General features: G+C 58.8%; 1 protein-coding gene across 13 annotated transcripts in view; it reads left to right on the forward strand.

Moving 5' to 3' along the window:
* The window catches only part of ELFN2 (extracellular leucine rich repeat and fibronectin type III domain containing 2), a 68,505-nt gene that overhangs the window by 22,337 nt on the left and 29,828 nt on the right, over nt 1-16,340 (forward strand). The window lies entirely within an intron of this gene.

A 16,340-nucleotide genomic window follows, 5' to 3' on the forward strand; every position in this document is an offset into this window, starting at 1 on the left:
GATGGCAGCCCTGGCACTTGACCCCGGATTGGGCTGACTCCGGGTCAAGTGCTTTTCCTGCTGCACTACACTGCCTTGCTGGGGAGCTTTGCATTTTTGGCTCGAGAGTTGAGACTTTACTCTGGACGCCGAGACACAAATCACAGAAAGGCCCTTAAGCAAGGAAGGCTCCTGCCGTAAGGAAAAGCTTTTGGTAGCAGCCGGAGCTGCCAAGAGAAATCAGTCAGCGGCTCGCTGGCTGTGTGGCCTCAGGCAAATCATTGACCACTCAGTGTCTTAGTTTCCTTGTCTGCAAGATGGAGATGCCACCGTGACTTATCTCGGCCGGCTTCCGGGAAGCAGTGGGCTTTGAGTTTGATTTGCAGCCTTGGCTCCAAGGTGCTCTCCCCAAGGTGGACAGTGTCTGCTGAATGACCCCAGTCCTGGGGGCCCTCAGTGGTGGCCCTGAGGGATTTGAGATTTTGGCTGCTGAATAGGGGACATTTTTGTGTGTATCTTTTCTTCGGGCTGCTCTATGGCATCTGGAAGTTCCCAGGCTAGGGGTTGAATCGGAGCTGCAGTCGCTGGCTTACACCGCAGCCACAGCAACGCCAGACTCGAGCCGAGTCCGTGACCTCCATCACAGCTCACAGCAATGCCAGATCCTTAACCCACTGAGTGAATCCAGGGACCTGCATCCTCATGGGTACTGATTGGGGTTTGTTACTGCTGAGCCACACCAGGAACTCCCTAGGGGACATTTTAAGTGCTTGGGACAGGTCGTTTTCTGCCCTACCCATGTAGGCTCTCTTGTCCCGCCCCATCCCCACTCCTTTAAAAAAAAAGAGAATGGAGTTCCCGTGTGACTCAGCGGGTTAAGGATCCAGCATCGTTGGTGCCATGGTGCGGGTTCGATTCCTGGCTCGGGAACTTCCGAGCCCCTCCCCGCAAAAAAAGAGAGCAAGAAAATCAAAGAGAAGAGCGAGAAGGTTTTAATGAGCCCCTGCTATGTGCCAGGGACATTCCTGTTTGTATCCCCTTTCACTGTCGTTGGCCCCTGCATAGCACCGTTGTTACGCCTGTTTTAAAAATGGCCAAACTCAGGCTTGGGGAGGTTCTGCGTGGGGCGTGGAGCAGGATTTGGACTCGGCTCAGAGGCTCCTGTCTGCACTGTGTCAGAGAGGGGAGAAGGTGATGGAGGAGCCTGGAATGGGCTTGCTCTGGGGTTACCCAGGGAGTGGGCTCTTGGTCCCAGTTCCTTTGGGATGGAGCTGAGAGTGGCCCCTATTTCAGAGGCTGGACCCTGAGGCACTGTGGACGGGCCGACTGCTCCCCCCAGCCCAGCTCCCCGGCTCCCCCCACCTGCTAGCAGCCTCTGTAGCCCCGGGAATAGATCTGGCGTTGTGTCCCAGTGTCTCACTCAAGACCCCATTTGTTTGGGGAGGAGAAAGGGGGGTCTGTGGTGCCCAACAGAGGTGGGATTCATGGATAGGGCCGGGGCGGGGGTGGCCTGCCTGGTACCGGCCAGGCCTGGAGGGGAGCCAGTGGGGAGTGAGAGGAGGGGGCTGGGCGTGGCCTGGGGGTCCTGCTTGGGGCGGAGTCTTGTATTCTGGCCGGTGGTGGGGAAGGGGGCTCTGTGGATGGAGGTGCCAGAGAAGAGGTGGGAGTCCTACTCCCATGACTCCAGGTCTAAAGGAAGCAAAGCATGGTAGCCCTCTCCTCGGGGAGCCCCAGGTCTTAGGGGAGGTGGTGGGAGCATCCTTGTCTTAGGGAGACGCAGCTGTGACGTTAGGGGGTCTCCTATCTGAGGGTTAGGCCTGGACTCTCAGGAGCCCCAGGCTGAGGGTGGAGGCACTTTCTGAGTGCAGACTCCCTGAGTTCTGGGAAGACTTCCTGGAGGAGGCTGTCCCTGAGGACCGGGAGGTGGTTGGATACAGGAGGGCCTGTGCCGTGGTGGGAAGCAGGGCACAGTGGGTTAGATCCAGATTCTGATGGTCATGGGCACCTGAGTCTCGGTTTGCTCATCTGTGAAATGGGGACACTGCCGGGCTCCTAGAGGGAACCGAAGGAGATCGGGTTGGAGGAGGAGCACCTGCGTACAGTAGGCCCACAGGGCTGTTGGGGGCTTCGTGGTTGGTATGGTCTGAGGGTTGTAGAAGCTGCCAAGCGCCCATTCCCTCACCCCCTGCCTCTACCCTGGGTCCCAGCTCAGCTAACTCAGCTGCAGTCTTTACAGGCAAGGGTGGGGGTGGGGGGCAGACTCTGTGCCGAGCTGAGGTGGAGACACGGGCCCAAGGGCTCCTTCCTGCCTCCAGCTTGCTGTGTGGCCCTGACTAGTCCCTTACTCTCTCTGGGCCTTGGTTGGAGGGAGGGGGGCAGCTGGGGCCTGCCGAGGACGCTAAGCATCCTTGGAGGAGACAGGCCACGGGGAGGAGTGGGCATAGGAGAGCAGGCACCCCAGACCATGGTGGCTCAGGGGCCCTTGAGCCAGGCAGAGCCCGGGTGAGCAAGGCCTTTGCTGCCTCTGCCAGACACTCTGGGTGCTGGCTTGGGGACAGAAGGTCAGGGTGGAGAAACTCCTGGGGCTATAAAAGGGGGTGACACCATGGTCAAGCCTGTGGGCTCAGGCCTGGGGTCAACTCCTGAATCTACGCATAACCAGTAGGCACTGAGTAGTAGTGCCTCAGTTTTCTCATCTGTAGAATGGGAATAAAAACAGCAGCACCTCATCAGGTTGGAAGTATAAAGTACCTAGCACTGTGCCTGGCGAACAGTGAGTGCTCAAAAAATGCTCCCTCTGCTTGTTGGGTTTTCTGAGAGTAGGAGCAGAAAGGGTTTCAAGGCCATTTTAGCCACCACTTTTTTTTTCTTTTTTTCTTTTTTTCTTTTTAGGGCCACACTAGCAGCACATGGAAGTTCCCAGGCTTGGGGTCCAATCAGAGCTGTAGCCACTGGCCTACCCCACAGCCGCAGCACCACCAGATCCAAGCCATGTCTGCAATCTATACCACAGCTCACGGCCATGCTGGATCCTCAACTCACCAAGTGATGCCAGGGATCGAACGCGCATCCTCACGGATACTAGTCAGATTTGTTTCTGCTGAGCCACAGTGGGAACTCCCTCAGCCACCACTTTTCAGATTGTTGGGGACAGGCTGTGGCCTATGGAATCCCAGAGGCTGGGGTGCTGGGTCAGGAAATGTGGGGGTGTCTGCCTCTGTGGCTCCTCCCACCCTCCCTGGTGCCTGCCAAACCGGATACTGTGGAAAGAGCGAATGCATTTCGGAGCAGGCAGCGTGCGTTCCATCCCAGCTCATTCATCCCCTTGCAGGCTGCCTGGCTCTGGGCAGGTCATTCTCTGAACCTCAGTGTCTTCCTCCGTAAAGCGGGATGAAGGGGAGCATCACGGGGACTGAGCGAGATGATGCAGGAAGGCATCACCCGTCCGCTCCTGTACAGATGCGTGTTGGAACCTGGTTTCCAACCTCCGCCCGGGGCTTCCCCTCTCTGACTTGAGGCTGAGCGTGCTGACCGGGGTGGGGGCTTTTGGGATGAAGCTCCCAGCTTGGGTGGGACCCAGAAGTTCTGTCCTGGACTCAGGAGAGAGCTTGGGTGGGGGCTGTCCTGGGGAGCACCCAGGCCTCCAGGGCAGCTGCAGATGCTGAGGGACCGGAGGGGTGGGAGCCAGGCTTTGATGAGGAGTCAGGATCCGGAGCACTGGAGGGTCCCAGCCAGCAGGGTCTGCCCCCATCCCTGCACTCATGGGTAGGCTGATGGCCAGAGAGGTGCCAGCCCAGGGTCACTCTACCCTGAGTGCCCGGGCTGGGAGGACAACCCGGTCTGGCAGCTATGAGCTTGGGCACTTTCACTTGCTGGGGCCCCTGGGCCAGGCTGGAGCGGCTGCTCCTGGGCAGGGTCACCCATGGCCTGGGGCTGAGCTTTCTTATCTGTGCCTCTCTGTCTCTTTCCGTCTCTATCTGTCCACCCTCTGGCCTGTGCCCGCCCCCCCCCAGCCCGCCCCTGTCCTTTGCGGCGCCTTCATGTCCCTCCACTGGCCACCTGAGGGAGGTGGCCGGACTAAAGACGGGGGTGTGTGGGTGTGAGCGTGTGTGTGGCCCGGGTGCTTTTGTGTGTGTGTTCTGTGTTGGAGGGCATGCGTGTCAAAGGACGTGTGAATGTGTCCAGCCCGCTGCTGGCCGGGGCCTGGCCCGTGCTCTGTGAGTGTGAAATAGAGGGGGACAGGCTGCTGTCCCCGCCCCATCCCTGGGGGGCCCTTCCCCGTGTTTCTGGGCACCTGTGGACACATGTCTGCCATCTGTGTTTTCCCCGTGGGATTTGCCTCGCCGCCTACCCAGGGGGCCCCGACTCCACACTCCAGGCCTGTCCTCTCAGGGCACAGTGGGGCCCAGTCCCCATCCACCTTGGCACGGGGTCCCCTTGCATGGCGGTGTCCCTGTTGGGGGTACCTGAGCTGGTCCCAGTTTTTCCACTTTGATGAGTAGCACACCAGCCCTCGCCGCTCTGACTCAGGTGGGCTCCGTGTGATGGGGGGAGTTTGTTATTGGGGCTCTGAGACCAGGGCTAAGCATGGATGACTGAGCTCCCCTCGCAGCTGTGGGCTGAGGGCTTTAGGCAGGAACCCCATTCTGGATGGGCTTTTCCTCTGCAGAGGTGGGGCCTGGGGAGGGGTGGGGGTGGGGTGCTGGTCCAGGAGGCCCTTGGCTGTCCCTGGAACAGGATGCTGGGGACCGGGATGGCTGCAGCAGTGCTGGGAGGCCATGCCCCCCTTCCCATCCCCACCTGCTGGGTCCCAGACCCACTGGGTCTTAGGCCGTTGGTGCCAAGGGGAGCTGCTTCATGACCTGGCTGCCTGGGGACCCTGCGTGGCCACAGGGGTGCCCGTTGCCTTCTGGAGCTAGGGTGGGGGCAGGGCAGGTGAGTGTCAGCCGTAGGAGCGGGGAGGTGCGGGAGGCTGGAGCAGCGTCCCGAGGCCTGGCCCCCAGCCTGCACTCTCACCCTTGGGGCCCGAGTCTGGCCAGTCCTGTGATTTCTTGCTTCTCTCGGCTGAGCCGATGACAGTTGGTGATACCCGCCAGGGCACAGCTCGGCCCAGGGCTTGAGTGGCAGCTCTACCCCTAACCTTCCATGGGCCCCAGTTCTCAGGCTGTCCGTAGAATCAAGGGGAGTCATTTATTCTTTTAATGGAACCACATCTATGTAACAGTTTCCATGTGCCAGGCACTGTTCTAAGAACTTTGCAGAAATTAAATCCTCCCGACAATCCAGCAGAATATCCTTGATCCCCATTTTACAGATGGGGAGGTTAAGGATCCTGCCCACAGTCACACAGCGAGTCAGGGGGCCCACCTGGCTCCTGGGGCCGTCCCACCCGCCTTGCCGTGTTGCGTGCCCTTGGCGGTCTGGTGGAGAGTGGCGTTGGAGCCGGGCTGGCCTGGTCCCCCGACCTGAGCCTTGACGATGTTCTGGGAAGTGGTCTTGGCCCACATGAGGTGTGGAAGCTTGGGGTCAGGTTGGATTTGAGTCCCTAGGGTTTTGTTTTGTTTTGCTTTTCTGTCTTTTTGCCTTTTCTAGAGCCACTCCCACGGCATATGGATTTTCCCAGGCTAGGGGTCCAATCGGAGCTGTAGCCACCAGCCTACGCCAGAGCCACAGCAACGCGGGATCTGAGCCGCGTCTGTGACCCACACCACAGCTCCCGGCAACGCGGGATCCTTAACCCACTGAGCAAGGCCAGGGATCGAACCCGCAACCTCATGGTTCTTAGTCGGATTCGTTAACCACTGCGCCACGACGGGAACTCCTTGTTTGTTTGTTTTTTGAAGTTCCCAGGCTAGGGGTTGAATTGGAGCTACGGCTGCCAGCCACAGCAATGCCAGATCTGAACCGCACCTGCGACCTACCCCACAGCTCACGGCAATGCCGGGATCCTTAACCCCCTGAGTGAGGCCACATCCTCATGGATCCTAGTTGTGTTCCTTGCTGCTGAGCCCCAAGAGGACCTCCCAGAGTCCCTAGTTTATCATTACCGCTCAAGTCACTTGACTGAGCTGAGCCTCAGTTTCCCCATATGTGAAACAGGGAGATAGCACCTGCCGGCAGGGCTGGTGTGAGAATTTGGTGCAACGCAGCATAGGCAGCACCAGCGCACAGTAGGCCCTCGGCACGTGGCGGGCAGCTGTGATGGCTCCATGGCAGGTTGAGAGGGAGGCGGCTTCAGGGTGCCCTGTGCCAGCGGAGGAGCGTGTGTATCCTTGGGAGTCCGTGATTGGCAGAGGGTGGGTCTGAGGGGCGGTACAGGTACTGCCAGCCCTTCCCATCCCTGGGTCCACCTGGAGCGTCGTGGTGGGGCTGAGACACACACACACACACACACACACACTCCCCCCTACAGAGAGACGGCTGTGCATCCTCATGGGAGGGCGGGCGTGACCCTTGGAGACCGTCTCATCCTGCTCCGTCGTCGTTGCAGGAGGGAAACCGAGGCCCAGGATGGGGAAGGGATTTGTCCTGGAGTTCCCGTTGTGGCTTAGTGGATACGAACCTGACCAGTATCTGTGAGGACGTGGGTTCCATCGTGGCCTCGCTCAGTGGGTTAAGGATCCGGCGTTGCCATGAGCTATGGTGTGGGTCACAGATGCGGCTCAGATCTGGCATCGTTGTGGCTGTGGTGTAGACTGGTGGCTGTAGCTCCTCTTCAGCCCCTAGCCTGGGAACCTCCATATGCTCTGGGTGTGGCCCTAAAAAAAAAGAAAACAAACTATTACCTGAAGTTTCACTGCTGGGCAGGACCTTTTTCCAAAAGACGCAGCGACAGTCCTGCCTCCAGTTGTCTTGTCCTGGCCCACATCCTACAGGGTCTGTGCCCTACAGGGCGTTTTTCTGCGTCTCGCTCTCTGTTGACCCATTCACATGTGACTCTTTGGCTCGTCCACTGCGCTGAAATCCGTGAGGACAAGGACCATGTCCATCCGCTCATGGCTGAGCCTGCGAGCCCAGCACAGAGCCTGCTGTGTGCACAGTAGGTGCTTCATAAGCCTTGGTTGAAGAATAAGCCACCTCAGGAACCATCCCCTCCAGCGCTGTCATGGGAAAGTCTGAATTTCAGAGGGGTGGAGAGTTGCCCAGCGCCCAGCTGGGCACTGAACCCAGGCCTCCTGGCTCCCAGCCCTGAGCCCTTGGTGCATGTGTGTGTGTAAGAGGCACAACTCACGTGCACACACACAAATGCACACACTCTGCCATGCTTCGAAAGCTTCACTCTGATCATTGCTCAGTTTTCTAGCTTAAAAGTATCCATCTGTCCACCTCTCTGTCACAGCCATGGGCTGGACACCTACCAGGGCACCTGTTCTGGGGCCTCCCCAACAGCCTGAGGCTGACCCCAGGAAAGGGGTCCTGGGAAGCGCCCTGGGACAGTGCAACCTGCCCAAGTGACACCCCCTTCCCAGGTATATTCCCTGCCATGTCCCCCGCTTCTGGCCACATCTACTGAGTCCCACCTTGAAGGCCCACCTGCCCAAGCCTCCTGATCCTGGCTCTCCCATCATCTCTCAGGCTTTGAGGGAAGGGGTGTCATTTCTGGGGACAAGCCCCCCCTCCCCCTCCCCCAGGAAGTCTGCTGTAATGCCCGGGAGGATGGTAATTAGTATGAGGCAGGCTGATTAGCTCAGAAATTAAGTCTTTGTTTTCCTCCCTCCCCAGTTTTCCTAATTGAGCAGATGCAAAGCGGGGGAGGGGGAGGGGCTGCCAGGTTGGTCACGAGGCTGGGTGGGGGCACATGCTGCTGCGCGCTTGCCGCAGGGGGTGGCAGGGGTGGAGGTGTGCATGGTTGGGGGGCACGGTCCGGGGGGTGCCCTGGTGGAGGAATGCCAGGGCAGGTGCACCTGCGGGTGGGTCCCCAGGCTGCTGCCCTCCTGGGGTGTACTCGTGTGGCCCTGGGAGGAGAGCACACCTGGGACCCCGCTGTGAGGGCTGTCTGTATTCATTCATTCCTCAGGGCTCCTCATCCGATCACTCATTATAACCGCTGTCATTTATTGAGCACCTACTGTGTGCATTTCCTGGTTGCCTTTTGCCTATTGCCTTGTTCAGTCCTCAGAAATGGTGCAGGCATAGGACCTTCATTTCTTAGGGGCGATCCTAAGGCTCAGAGAGGTGAGGCGACGAGTCCAATGTCACACAGCTCAGAGCAGCCAGGGTGGGGTTCAGATCCAGGCTGTCTCATGCGGCCCTGCCCTGGGCTGAGGGGACCATTTGAGTAGGGGAGAGGGGATCCTGTGACCAGATGGTGGCCGGCCCAGGTGGCCTTTGTCCTTGTCATCAGTTACATGGAGTTCAGTCCATCCACCGTCTTGGGTTATTGGGAGGGGCGGGAGCAACAGCTGCGGTAATGGCAACAGTGAGGATTTATTTAGTGCTTGCTGTGCGCAGGTGACAGATGCTTTATGTGTTTTCATGTCCACGTTCACGACAATCCCAGGAGCTGGGGGTAGACGCCCTCCTTACCCCACTTCACATTCACAGAAGCCAAGGTTCAGGGAGGTGAGGGGCCTGCCCGGGTCCCAGTTAGTAAGTAGAGGACCCAGGATTTAGCTGGAAGCCGTCTGACTCCAGGCTCTTCCTCCTTGACTCCTGCTCCACATGGTCTGTCACCCCCACCAGGTGCCAGGTGCATGGCAGGTGCTCAACAAAGGTTAGTGGCCTCTGTCTGCCCTGCAAGGGCCAGTTCCTAGAGACCCAGTGTCTGGGGCTCAGCCAAGGGCCTCAGGGGAACAGCTCTCCTAGTGGTATCCTATTGGGGTAGGTATTGCTTTTATTTCCATTTTACAGATGGGGAAGTTGAGGCTCAGAGAGCTGAAATGAATAGTTCAGGATTTCACAGCTGGTGAGTTGAAGGGGCTGGGATTTGAACCCAGATGATCTGGCTCCAGGTGCAGCTGCGCACTGGTGTCTGTGCCCAGCCCCCCTCGTCCCTGAGGGATGATCCTCCTGGCCTGGTCCTCAGCCCCTGCTCCATAGGCGGTGCCTCCACTTCCCCGGCTCCTCCTGACAGCCGTGTGCAGAAGATGCCCAGTTCTCCATCTTCCACTGTGCCTGCCTCTGGCTGCTGGGCATCAGGTGTGGCTACCCACTGACCGGACACATCTTTTGGGGTATCCCTCTGGCCCCTGAAACCCCACTTGTCCGATGCAGGACTCTTCACCTCTCCTCCTGCATCCTGGCCCGTGTGCTTCTTCTCTGAGGCTCCCTGTACCAGGGTGGGCACAACCATCGTTCAGTCACCCACCGGACCCTGGGAGTCACCTCTGAACTCCGCCCTGGGCCTCCCATCCTCATCCTGCAGGTCACCAAGTCTTGCCCTTAGACTGTCCCGTCGTCTGTCCACCCCGCGGCCCTCCTCTGCCTCACCATCGCGGGCCCGGGCCATTGTGGCAGCCCCTCAAAGGCCAGCTCTCACCCTGTCCAGTTCATTCTGGCCCCTTCTGTGTGCCTGGGCTCCTAGCATGTCGCTGGCTCCCCGTTGGTAGCACTTTCGAGAAACTGGCAGTTTGACTGCCCCTAGCATCACCCTCAGCAAAATGTTCCCTGACCCCAGGATAGGTGAGGCCCCGCAGGTGCCCCCCCCCCCACTGGGGATGTCCTTCTGAATCTCCTGAGAGCCCTTTGAGGGGAGCAGTGTTGCCTCTTTTGCGGATGGGGAAGCTGAGACTCAAAAAGCTAGGCTGGCGTCTGAACCCAAGTCTCCTGCTGCGGAGCCCGCGTTTGCCGCCGTCTATGCGCGTGTGCGCGCGCGCGCATGTGTGCGTGCACTGCAGGCACTGCTGTTTGCTGTCTATGCCAGACGTGTTTGTGCTGGGATGAGCTGCTGCCTTCTTGGGAGAGAAGGTCCAAGATTGGCTGGAGGGGGGGTGGCACGAGCCTGTCTCTTCCTGTTGGCGTTGGAGATGCTCCGAGCGAACGCTGGGGGGATGTCAGCCCCTCACCAGCCCCCGAGGCCACAGCCTCTCAGCTCCTCCTGCTTCTCTCCCCTCCCTTCAAAACGAACACCCTTGAGCTCAAACCACCCATCCAGCCAAGGCCCAGATGGAGCCAGAGTTGGAATTAATTAATCCTGTTGCCAGGGCAACTGGGATCCAGTCTTCTGTCTCTGGCCCACCCCCCACCTACCAGGCCCCGCCTCCGCCTCCCTTGACCCCGCCCCTCAAAGCCTTGGCCCCACCCTCTCCTTCCAGCAGCTGGAGGTGCCCTTGGAGATTCTTCCAGAATGGAGGAGGGAGAGATGAGGGCAATGGAAGGACTGGGTCCGAGTCCCCACTTGGCTGCGCTTGGTTTGTTGGGAGCTCCGGCAGGGCCCTGAACCACCAGAACCAAGCTGTGTCTGGGCCTGTCCCGGGAGGGGCACCCAGGGGCGACTTGAGAGACTGGTGAGAGGAAGAGTGACAGTAGCCTGACCTTGGGTTACCACTGAGACTAGCAGTGGCCGCGCAGGGCTGCAGAGGCTGGTGTCCAGGGACAGGGCCGCCTCCTCTGGCCACAGGCTCCGGACTCCGTTCCTCCTCCTCCATCCCAAGCTTCCTCGCGTCCTCAGAGCCTGCACCCCACTGACTGGACTCCAGCCACCAGGGTTGTGTTCTCTATCCTTGTCCATCGGTCTGTCCACCAGTCCACCCTGCTCTGTCTCTTCCTGGGTGGCCCTGCGCAAATGACTCAGCTTCTCTGTGCTTCCAATTCCTCATCTGAGAAATGGGTGTAACATCAGCCACCTAGTGAGCCGTGGAAAGCCCCCAGCGTGGTGTTTTGTCCACGCTAACCACCTGGTTGCTTCTGTGTCACTGCTGGATGCAGGCCAGGGGGTGCCCTGTGAGAGGGGCTCTGGGGAACCCAGGGGACAGTAATGCCACCTTCCTCGTGGGCAAGTTGAGGTTCATGACCTTGGCTGCGTTGCTGGGTTCTTGAGCTCCCAGTCCCACCACCCTCTCCGGAGAACAGCTCACTGTGGCAGAGTCAGCTGTAGCGCCTGGCAGATGCATCAGTCAAGGCCTCGGGGGGAGCCGGTATGGCAGGCGCTGACCTTTCTCGACCGGCCCTGTTTTCCGGATCTTGCGGTTGGTGCTGGCTGGAGGGTAGCCTAAAGGCAGTTCCTTGGAAGCCAGGGCTTCCTCTCCCCCGCTATAGCCATAAAGATCTGCTCCTCACGCCTGAGCCTCAGTTTTCTGTTCTGTGAAATGGGAGATCGCGGGTGTAGCTGGGGGTCGCTCAGACTGAAGCAGGTTGGGGCCATGGCTTTTCAGCTTTGTATCAGCAGAAGGGGGCCAGTGTGGGCTACTGAGGTACAGTGTCTGGCCAGGGCCATCCTGGAGGTGCACTCAAGGTGTCCTCTGTGTCCCCTCTAGGATACAGAGAGGACCTGGGAGGAATGGGCCAGCTCAGACCCCCGGCTTACATCTTTTGGAGCCCCTAGTGCTGGGCTCTGCTGGGGCTGGGCACACAGGCAGGCCACCCTGGCTTTGGATGCTTGTCACTGGACTGGGACGAGGCCCAGGGCAGGCCCTGGAGCCTGCTCAGCCACTCACCTGGTCCAGGACGCACTGGGTCCCTGGAGGCTGAGTGCTGCACCCCCCGCCATCCGTCTAAGGGGCCACTTGCTCCTCTGTGTGTCAGGGAGGCGTCTTTCAAGGTGGCATGGTGGGACAGGGACTCTGGAGAGAAAATGGGCAGGACTGGTGATGGAACTTTCCTTGGCTCCACAACCCCTCCCGCAGGGACTGTGGGCAGGTTGCTGCCCCTCGTGAGCCTCCATTTCCCCATCTGTGAGCTGGGCCTAATGATGCGATCAGTGAAATCACCTGTTGAAAAAGTCTTTGAGAGGCATCCGCTAGGGGGCGGCAAACTCAGACACAGAGTGAGCCCTGGAAGAGAGGAAGGCAATAGGGTGCAGTGGGGCCTGTGGTAAACACCAGCGCTCAGGCTCTGCCTAAGGGCATCGAGTTCGGGTTTGTATCAACACTGAGCCCGCCAACAAACTGATCCGCAGACTGCATTTGGAGCTGCCAGCTTGCCCCAGAAGGCAAACCCTACAAATGGATTAACCGGGAAGGGGATATTTAACTCTTCTTTACATAATAACAAGGGCTAACATTCGTTGAGGGCTTGCTTCTGTGCCAGGCGCCAGCTCAACACTTTACTCGGATTATTTTGTTTGATCCTCATACCAACTCTGAGGCCAGAAGTGCAATTTCTACTCTGTAGATGAGCCAGTTAAACCAGAGAGGTTAAGTCAGAGGCCAAGGTCACACAGGTATGGGAGAGGGAGCAGGGCCCACCCTTGGGCCTTCGGATTCCTTAGCTGGGGGGTTCCCCTCAGGCCTTCTAGGGGCAGAGAGGAGGGAGGGAGGGAGGGGAAGGGCAGACCCACCTGGCAGGGAAGCACCCAAATCCGTGGCCTTCTCCCCGCACCCACCACTGGCTCTGCTCTCGGCATATGGAGGTTCCCAGGGCAAGGGATAAAGCCTGTGCCACAGCAGTGATCTGCTGTAGTGACAACGTCTGATCCTTAACCTGCTGTGCTGCAGGAGAACTCCCCAAATCTGTCGCTTTTTGTTTCTCTCACAGAGGAGGCTGAGAGAGGGAAGAAAAACAAGATTACATGAAGGGTGTTGTGCAGCTAAGGAAGAATAACTTACTTTTTATGAGCTTATAACATTTGTGAAGTTAAGTAAGCCGAAATTTATGCTGTTCATTTGCATGCATGAAAGGGAGGGCTGCCTGGGCCCAGTGTCGTGCTGGAACCTCACTGGCCTCCCGCGGCAGCTGCCCCTCGGCTAACATGAATCAGCTCCCGTAAGGAGGGTTTGTTTTGGCTCTTTTCCGTGATTTCTTCAGATCCAGCTGCAGCTATGTTTCCTAATGGCCCACCATGTGCATGGTGCCAGCCTGATGGCCCACTGTGTGCATGGCACTAGCCCGATGGCCCACTGTGTGCATGGCACTAGCCCGATGGCCCACTGTGTTCTCGGTGCTAGCCCGATGGCCCACTGTGTACTCGGTGCTAGCCCGATGGCCCACTGTGTGCACGGCGCTAGCCCGATGGCCCACTGTGTGCTTGGCACTAGCTTAATAGCCACTGTGTGCTTGGCACTAGCCATGGCTGTCCTTGCTGTGTCTGGGAGCAGCTAACCTGGATGCCATCAGAGCAGCTTGGCCCTTACTTTGGAGGCTGAATGTTCTAAACAGTTTCCAGCCTCCCTAGGGGGCCACAGAAAGTGCAAGGGGGCCCAGAGACCACCGCCTTTGCTGCCCAAGAGCTGGGAGACCTGAGGCATGTTGCTTCAGCTCTCTGAGCCTCAGTTTTCTCATCTGTAAAATGGGGGCAATAGTAGTACATGCTCATCGGAGATGACAGCAAGCTTGTCAGGGTGGCATGCCCCCTGTGCTAGGTGACCGGGCTCTTTGGGTCCCTTTGTTTCTGGTGGTGCTAGATGATTCGAGAGCTAGATGCCCTTTGTCTAGAAGGTCTTCCCGGACACCCCTACCAGGCCTTGGCCACCTTGTCTTGAAGGCCCATGGCTCCCCGACCTTCTCCCCGCAGTGACGGGTCTCCTGCGCCACTGCCTTTGAGCCGTGAACTTCCTCAGGGCAGAACCACCTGCATCCTGGTCACTGCAGAGGCCCTGCTCCTGCCCCAGGGCCTGAGAAATGGGACCAGATGAGGAAGTGGGTGACATCCTTGACCTCAATCTCGGTTTCCCTACTTTGGAATGAAAAGTCCCTTCCCGATGTGCAGGGATTTATGGTTTTAAAAGCGCTTTCAGGGAGTTCCCGTTGTGGCTCAGAGGTAATGGACTCGACTAGTATCCATGAGAATGGGGGTTTGATCCCTGGCCTTGCTCATTAGATTAAGGATCTGGCTTGCTGCGAGAGCTGTGGTGTATGTCGCAGACGCGGCTTGGATCTGGTATTGCTGTGGCTGTGGTGTAGGCTGGCGGCTGTAGCTCTCATTCGACCCCTAGTCTGGGAACCTCCATATGCTGCAGGTGCAAGCCCTAAAAATAAATAAATAAATAAATAAGTGAATAAATAAATAAAAGCACTTACGGGCTGATGCTGTCATTTGAGTCCCACCTTGTCTTACACACACACACACACACACACACACACACACACACACACAGAGCAAGAACTGTAGTCTGCAATTAAAGATGGGGAAACAGGCTGAAGCAAGAGCTTCAGGATTTGAACCCAGCACTCATTTGTTTGTTTGTTTGTTCAAGGCAGCTTTGGAATTCCTGCTTTGTGCTGGGTCTTGGGGATCTGGGGAGCGGTAAGATGGGGTCCCGCCCTTTCGGGGGCTCAGTGGCCGCTCTCACCAGGCAGGCACAGGGAGGGTTGAAGGTCCAGAAGCTGCAGATCCCGGTTTTCTCATTGGCTCCAGAGGAGCAAGGTGGCTGGGGGCTGGAGCCCAGCGACAGCGGGAAGAGGGGAGATGGGAGGGTGGCAAGGGCTGTGGATTTTATTCGGACCTGAGGGCGGCAGCAGGCAGGAGGGTGATGCCACTGCCATAGTGCAGGTATGTGACTGGGGTGGAGGTGGGGAGAGGGGAGTGGATTCACATTGGCTGTGGTTGCCTAATGAACTTGTTCCTTCTGCCCCTGGGGAGCTCAGGGAAGGCTCAGGAGGGAAGAAGCGTGTTTATTTGGTGGACAGTTGTCAAGCGTCTGCTGGGGGCTGAGCAGTGTGCAGGGTTCTGGGGTGTTGGGGGTGATTGAGAGCAGTCCCTGCCACGAGGGATCCCACTGCCAAGGGGAAGGCAGATTAGTCTGACTGATGCCCGGGGAGGCTGGAGGGCTTCCTGTAGGAGGCGGCTTGAGTCCTTTCTGAGGAGTAGCCTTCAGGGGGTGGGGGTGGGGCAGGAGAACATGCCAGATGGAGGGAATGTCAAGGGGAAGGGCCAAGAGGTATTGGGGGAGAAGCTTCTGTGCTAGGGCCTGGGAGTGGGGAAGGAGAATTGCGGGAGTCTGGGGAGGAGCGCAGGGCCTGAGAGCTCTCTGCAGGCCTGGAGGTGTCCGTGCGTCTTCTGGCAGCAAGGGTGCCTGCCTGGGGGTTTAGAAACAGGGTTGTGGGAAGTTTCTGTCGTGGCTCAGTGGTTACGAACCTGACTAGTATCCATGAGGATGCGGGTTCGACCCCTGGCTCTGCTCGGTGGGTTAAGGATATGGCATTGCCGTGAGCTGTGGTGTGGGTCACAGATGCGGCTTGCATCCCGAGTTGCTGTGGCTGTGGTGTCGGCCGGCAGCTACAGCTCCGATGCGATGCCTAGCCTGGGAACCTCCACATGCTGCGGGTGTGGCCCTAAAAAAAAGGAAGGAGGGAAGGAGTAAAAAACAGGGTTGTGGATGATTCTGTCCAGGGCGGGGGGAGCGGGAAGAGCTGAGGAACTGGGGCAGGGAGTCGGAGGTACTGTTCGGGGGTCGGGCTGGAGGGGTGGGGGGCTGTGATGGCAGAGGAGGGGTCAAGGGAGAGGCCCAAGTAAGGACGGAGTCACCCAAGTCCGGGGCAGGTGCAGGGAGAAGCACCTGTGTGCACGCGTGGTGTGTGCACAGCATGAGTGTGCCTAGTGAGGTCCGTTTGTTCTGACAGCATCCTCGTTGTCGGAGGCAGATTTGCAGAGCCAGGGCCGGCCGATCGTGAGTGCAGGGCCAGGATGAGGGAGGCTTCCAAGCAGAGCAGTGACCCACGCGCCTGCTTGTGCTTCGGGAGGTTTCCTCTGGCAGCCCCTGGGCAGAGACGGGGCGGTCCGGGTGTCTCCTTGGGCGACGGCTGCACCCACTCTGGGGGGCTTTCCCAGGTGGTGTCAAGGCGACACAGAGGAGGGGGGATGGCAGAGCTCAGGGTGGGCTCAGTGGGAGAGGTGGCATTGGATCCGGATGGCAGAGGGCGAGAGGGTTGGGCTCAGCGGAGGTGGAAGGGAGGACGCAGCAGGTGGCCTCAGCGCAGGCGGGAGAGGCCCGTCTACTCGGGGTGCCTTTGAAGCACTGAAGGAGAGGTCTGAGCCGCAAAGGAGGACCATTAGTGAGGACCCGCCCCTTGCCCATCATTCTTTGCCCAGCGCGGTATGCCCAGCTCCGCAGCTGCGGCAAGGCTCCCGGGTGGGTCTCCTGTGCCTTCATTTCCTTGTCTGTAAAGTGGGGATGTTGTTCGAACCTGCCTCTTGCGGGGCCGTTGTGAGGCTTTGGCGAGTTCATCTCCCTCCAGCCCAGCCTGGGAGATGCTTCGTCGTTACTGACTGTGGTCCTTGCTGTCTCACTGGACACTCACAGCGGACCTGCAAGGCCACTTCCCAT

The sequence above is a fragment of the Sus scrofa genome, chromosome 5 (assembly GCF_054392235.1).
Source record: "Sus scrofa isolate SSC_HxYL_T2T_F1_AM1 chromosome 5, Sscrofa_HxYL_maternal_Yorkshire_Landrace_v2.0, whole genome shotgun sequence".
NCBI classification, from domain to species: Eukaryota; Metazoa; Chordata; class Mammalia; order Artiodactyla; family Suidae; genus Sus; species Sus scrofa.